This window comes from Mesoplodon densirostris, chromosome 7 (assembly GCF_025265405.1).
Source record: "Mesoplodon densirostris isolate mMesDen1 chromosome 7, mMesDen1 primary haplotype, whole genome shotgun sequence".
NCBI classification, from domain to species: domain Eukaryota; kingdom Metazoa; phylum Chordata; class Mammalia; order Artiodactyla; family Ziphiidae; genus Mesoplodon; species Mesoplodon densirostris.
The window spans coordinates 57,821,133-57,827,132 of record NC_082667.1 but is presented as its reverse complement, the minus strand read 5'-3'; positions in this window follow the sequence as shown (position 1 = coordinate 57,827,132).

Here is a 6,000-nt window from a genome sequence, read left to right as displayed (position 1 = left end):
GGCGGGCTCTAGAGTGCAGGCTCAGTAGTTGTGGCCCACGGGCTTAGTTGCTCTGCGGCATGTGGCATCCTCCCGGACCAGGGCTTGAACCTATGTCCCCTGTGTTGGCAGGCGGATTCTTTTTTTTTTTTTTTTTAACAAGCCACTGGTATTACTTTATCACAAAGGATTCAGATCTTTCCCTGAATTTTTACAAACAGACCATAATCTAGCAATAAAGCACCTCCCCATCCCCAGTTCTGCTTATTTCCCAAACTGATTTTGGCTGATAGTTTCCCCTCCAGTACGGTTATCACTTAAAAAACACAAACATTCAAACTGAAGATACAGTGGATTACTAGCTGTAACCTTAGTGCGCCTCCGTGGATTGTTTGCTACCAGATATTACAGTAATTTTACAGCGATCACAAAAAGTCATTAGGTTCTCCTTGTTACAATGACGACGAAAAGTAAAAACTCTTGCTGTTTCTAATACTCATCACAAAGAAGAGATGTGCTTATAAGGCAGGAAGTAACACAAAATTCCTTTAGAAATCATTGCATTTTCACTTGGCTGAAGTTTTCAACTGCAAAACCTCAGTGAAAAAATATGTTGCAAACCCAGAAGACTACATCTCACCATCTTAAGTGCACTCCAAAATCTCAAGCTTACTTTAAAAGCCCACAATATGGGTATTTAAAGTCTTTTCAAAGACCTCTCCCAAATACCACACATCTCCAGATAAACCACGTAAGAAGCTTGAAAGCAGTGAAGGATGTTAACCTGCTGATGCAAGTTTCTGACACCAATCTTTCAAGCCACCGATAACCAGGTCTTCAGTTACCTTTTCAGTCTTCCCCATCTTGCAGCAAAGCAAAACAATTTTGCTTTTTCCCCAGCACTTAGCAGAGTTCTAAGCATTTTAGAAAGTTTCCAAGCAACTGTTTTTTGTGCTTCAAAGCGATAATTTAACTAGCATTAACAATTTACTATTAACTAGTATTTTCTTCGCCCATGAGCTCTATATAATTCCCCAGAGCTCTGCCTACTGATCTTTTCTCCAGAGAATTCCCTTCAACCCACATTCCCTACCACTCCCACCCTCTACAACCCACACCTAACCGCAACCCTCCTCCCCGCTTCTCCCTTTCTTCACGCCCACCCCTCCCAGCACCTGCGGCAGGCTTTTCCCTCCCTACCACCCCTCACCTCAGGGTCCTCCCATTTGAACACTAAGATTACTCTGAAATCTGATCAAGTAAAACTGAAGTTAAAACACACATAGAGCAAGATGAATCAAAGATCACTATCGGTACCCTGACCACTCCCTTCTTAGTAGGAATGCCCAAACTAGACCTGCCATTTCTATCACAATTTGGGCATGACCAACTCGTACCTCCAGCACAGTACAATGACCCCCCTCAATTTGCCAGTTGGCTCATTTAAGTATTTACCTAAGGCATTTCAATATTGAACACTTTTCCAACACACAGATTATATCATCACACTAAGAATTCCTCCGACCAATGCACAGGAAGGCAGGCGGGTAGATGAGAGGGTCACTGGGATCCATCTGCAAAGCTCCATCTACAAGGCAGCACTCTGTGTTGTGGCATCACGTTAAAATGTTCTACAGCTTAAGAGTCCTCTGGAAGCAAGGTTCGTAGCACAGAACTAGTACAACAGGAGGCTGAATTTAGAAGATGCAGCATCTGGAAACCTCCAACCCAGAACAGGAGAGGTGCCTGCTGGCATTCACGTGCCCAGAGATCGCTGCTCCCGGATTACACACTCAAAGAAACACATCTGCTGAAGGCCCCGGATGCATCTGCTTTGGACTTTTAAAGATTGCCCCCTCATAAGCTCATCTGAAAACCTTAAAGGATGGTCTCCTGAATGAATACAGGGCTTCCTGAGCAAGGCCTGGAAACAGGACATTGGAGAACTCCTCCTCCTAAGCCTCTGGAAATTCAATCTGTAGACATCAACTTAGGTGGGCTCTCTCCTCCTCCAGGGTCTCCCCTCCTGTACTGCTACGACTCACACTGGCCAGGGGCTCCATTTCTCCTGGTGCCATCAGCTTGCCATGATGAACACTATAGTAACAAACCACGGTCTATGAAGCATTTTTGTAGCTTTCAGCTGGTACCATCGCTGTGGGCCCACCCAAGGGTGCACCTTCAATCCCCACCCTCTCCACCGGCAAGCAAGACCAACCCGCCCACCCAGAGTCTCCGCTGGGGACGCCTCTCCTCCTTCGGGATTACCGACAATACCGACTCCGGCAGGGACTCCAGCAACTTTCCCGGCTTACCAGATTACCAGAAGCAACGTTTTAAGTGAGGGGGTAACCTCGAGAGAGTTAGAGGGAGGAGGAGGGTCAGAGTGAAGTCACAGAAGAAGTAAGCATGGAACCTAGAGGAAAAGTCCAAAGGGGGTGCACTGCCACCTGGAAAACAAAGTGGGCGTCAATTCTGTCTGCCTACAGTTCCCGCCTGTCAGATACACGAGGCGCCATACCAGTAACCGCTCAGGGTGGCACCTGACCTCCATCACTCCCTAGACCCCCCTCACACCCAGACCTGGGTTCCACCCAGCTGGGCCTGGCTGGACCCTGTCCCAGGCCGAGCCAGAATCACATACCACCCTGGGCCAGAACTGTCAGCCCCGCGAAGCTAAGTTCAGTTTCCCCAACACCAGGCCTCATCCCCAGGCGGGTTCACAACCCTCTGTCTGGAAAAAAACGGGGCTGCTGGTATTGACAAGTTCAAGTTCTGCCCTCCCTGCCCATCTGCGTCCCTGTACCCCACTGCCTTCCTTCCTGCTCATTTTCAGGGCGTCGACTGCCCAAGTGTGCCTCCAGCAAGGGCCGCGAGACCATCAGCCTCCTCCTCCTGTCTCTCTGCCTTCCTCCTTCCATACAAACCAGGGCACTGGGGGCCGCTCCGCCTACACAGGAGCGGCGCCCTCCAAGAGGTCAGGCTCCCCTTCTCCAGCAAGCAGCTGCGACAGCCTGGCCTAGGGTGTTCTAAGCCCCCTGAGTTATTGTGGGCACTTCCGACGCACCTCTTCCCAGCACAGTTCCCCCAACATCTAGTGTCCCCTTCAACCTTCCTTCTCCTGGCACCCCCCCCCCCCCCCCAGTCCCATCTAACTCTGCCATCTCCCCCACCTGTCCCCTGAGACCCAAAACTGGCCACCTCCTCCCCAAAAACTAAGCCCAGCTCCACCTGTCCCCTGAGACCCTAAACTGGCCACCTCCTCCCCGAAAACTAAGCCCAGGGCCCCTGCCCTCCCTGTCGCTAACTCCTTGGCAGGTGGATTCTTAACGACTGCGCCACCAGGGAAGTCCCTTCACTCATTCTATTTAAATTCTCTCTTCTTTTTTGCCAAGCTCCTCTAGTTGGATCCGCATGTGTTAAATGCTTTCTATGAGATTCCACTGTGCTGGTCTTCAAGTGACTAAACAGTACTCCAAAACTGTGGGCTATATTCATTCAACCAGGCACGTCTCACCTTTGATTTTTAGGAATTTCAGGACAGGACCTGTGTGGCACTCACAGACATGTCGCCCCCTCTTCATAGTTCCAGGTATGCTCCTGCGGTATGAAGGGCCAAACTGAGGAAACCTTGTTTCCATTTTGGATATCCAGGAAGAGATTAAGTCACTCTCGCAGTCCCAACTTTTTTTTTGGCCACATTGCGAAGCTTGTGGGATCTTAGTTCCCCCACCAGGGATTGAACCTGCGCCCCCTGCAGTGGAAGCGAGGAGTCTTAACGAGTGGACCGCCAGGGAAATCCCAAAGTCAGATATCTTCCTCCCCACCCCCCCGCCACGCCGAACAGCTGACCAGGGATTGAACCCTGGGCCCTTGACAGAAAGCACAGAGTTCTAACCACTGGACCACCAGGGAATTCCCTCACGGTCCCAACTTTTAATTAGAATTCAGTGTAGGGACTTCCCTGGTTGTCCAGTGGCTAAGACTCTGAGTTCCCAATGCAGGGGGCCTGGGTTCGATCCCTGGCCAGGAAACTAGATCCCACATGCTGCAACTAAGAGTTCGCATGCCACAACTAAAGACCCTGCATGCTGCAACAAAGATCCTGCACATGGCAACGAAGATCTGGTGTGCCGCAACGAAGACCCAGTGCAGCCAAATAAATAAATAAATAAATATTCTTTTTTAAAAAAGAATTCAGGACTTCCCTAGTGGCACAGTGGTTAAGAATCCGCCTGCCAATGCAGGGGACATGGGTTCAAGCCCTGGTCTGGGAAGATCCCACATGCCGCGGAGCAACTAAGCCCGTGTGCCACAACTACTGAGCCCACGTGCCTAGAGCCTGTGCTCCGCAATAAGAGAAGCCACCGCAATGAGAAGCCCACACACCGCAACGAAGAGTAGCCCCCGCTCACCGCAACTAGAGAAAGCCCTCGTGCAGCAACAAAGACCCAACGCGGCCAAAAAAAAAAAAAAATTAAAATTAAAAAAAAAAGAATTCAGTGTATTGTGACTACTATTATTTTTACAGCGTTATTTTGAGTAATATAATGTCTTCTTAATAATAGTTAGATAAAGTGAAAGGCATTATGTTAAAGGTAAAGGTTTCCTTCATGGGCTTTCTCCTGGGACCAGAGGACAATACCCAGGCAGGCATATTCTTGTGTCATTGGGGAAGGGCAGCAGATGAGCTACTGTGGAGACTCCAGAGTTGACGTTTACCTCAAAGAACTTGCCATGGTCTGATCCTTAGCTTTGAGTCTCTGCAACTTGGTTTTGTGGGCAACCCAGGTAAGATATGGCACTTGTACATATGAACCACACAACCAAAAACTGATATAGAATTCATGCACTGATTTGCTTGATAATCAAACTTTGATTGACACTGGGCCTGAGCCAGGCCGTATCCTAGACTCTGGATGTAATGAACAAAACAGGCTTGGTCTCGGCTCTTATGGAGCTTACAGTCTAGTGGGAGAAATGTATTGACAGGCCATTCCAACCCAGTGAGATGAGTGTTATAGTTATGGGAGCAACTAGGAGAGGCCCAATCCTAGAGGAAGTGACAGAGGGAGATGACACATGGAGAAAAAAGCCTGTTCCTGATTTCCTTACCTCAGTGAGCGTTGTCACTAAGCATCCATCCCTGGTGTCATTTTCAATTTCCCCCTCAACCTCAATCCATCACCAAGGTACATCAAGTCCACAGAATGTCTTTTTGGTTCATCCAATTCTTTCCATCTTCCCTGGTCCCTCTGTATAGCTCCCCCCAGAACTCTGTTAATTCCATGATTATAGGACAGAGCTCAGCATCAGGGTTGTTTCAGTGCTGGGGAAAAGCGCAAATGGCCTCTAGGACCAGACAATAAGTGAGTGAATCTGCCAGAGACCTTGGCACATTGAAAAACCCTTTTCCATATAACAGGGAAGGAGAGTGCTGTTATGAGGAAATGTGGGCCCAGTATTTTGCTAGACTTTTCTATATTTTTAAGAAAACCTAGAATAGTTTTATAGAGAAATCTGATTTTTAAATGGAGGCAAACTATTCAGGTTTAAAATAAAACTGTTCATCACAAGGAAAATTTTTTTCTTTCTTTTTTTTTGTATCTATATGAGAAGATGGATGTTAGCTGAACCTTTTGTGGTAATCATTTCTTGATTAGCACAAGCCATTTCATGATGTATGTAAATCAAGCCATTATGTTGTATGCCTTAAACTTATACATTGATGTATGTCAATTATTTCTCAATAAAGCTGGAAAAAAAACTTTTGGTGAAGTGTTAAGGAGTGAAGTGTGCTGATGTCTGCAAGTAGCTTTGAAATGCATCAAAAGATGCATCGTTGTGTGGATAGAGGGATGGATAAATATATGATAAAGCAAATATAGCAAAAATGTTAATTGCAGCACCTAGGTGATGAATATATGGGTGTGCACTGTACAATCCTTCCAACTTTTCGGTACACTTGAAATTTTTCGTAATAAAATGTGAGGGGAAATTTTTTTAATTGAAAAAGAATTG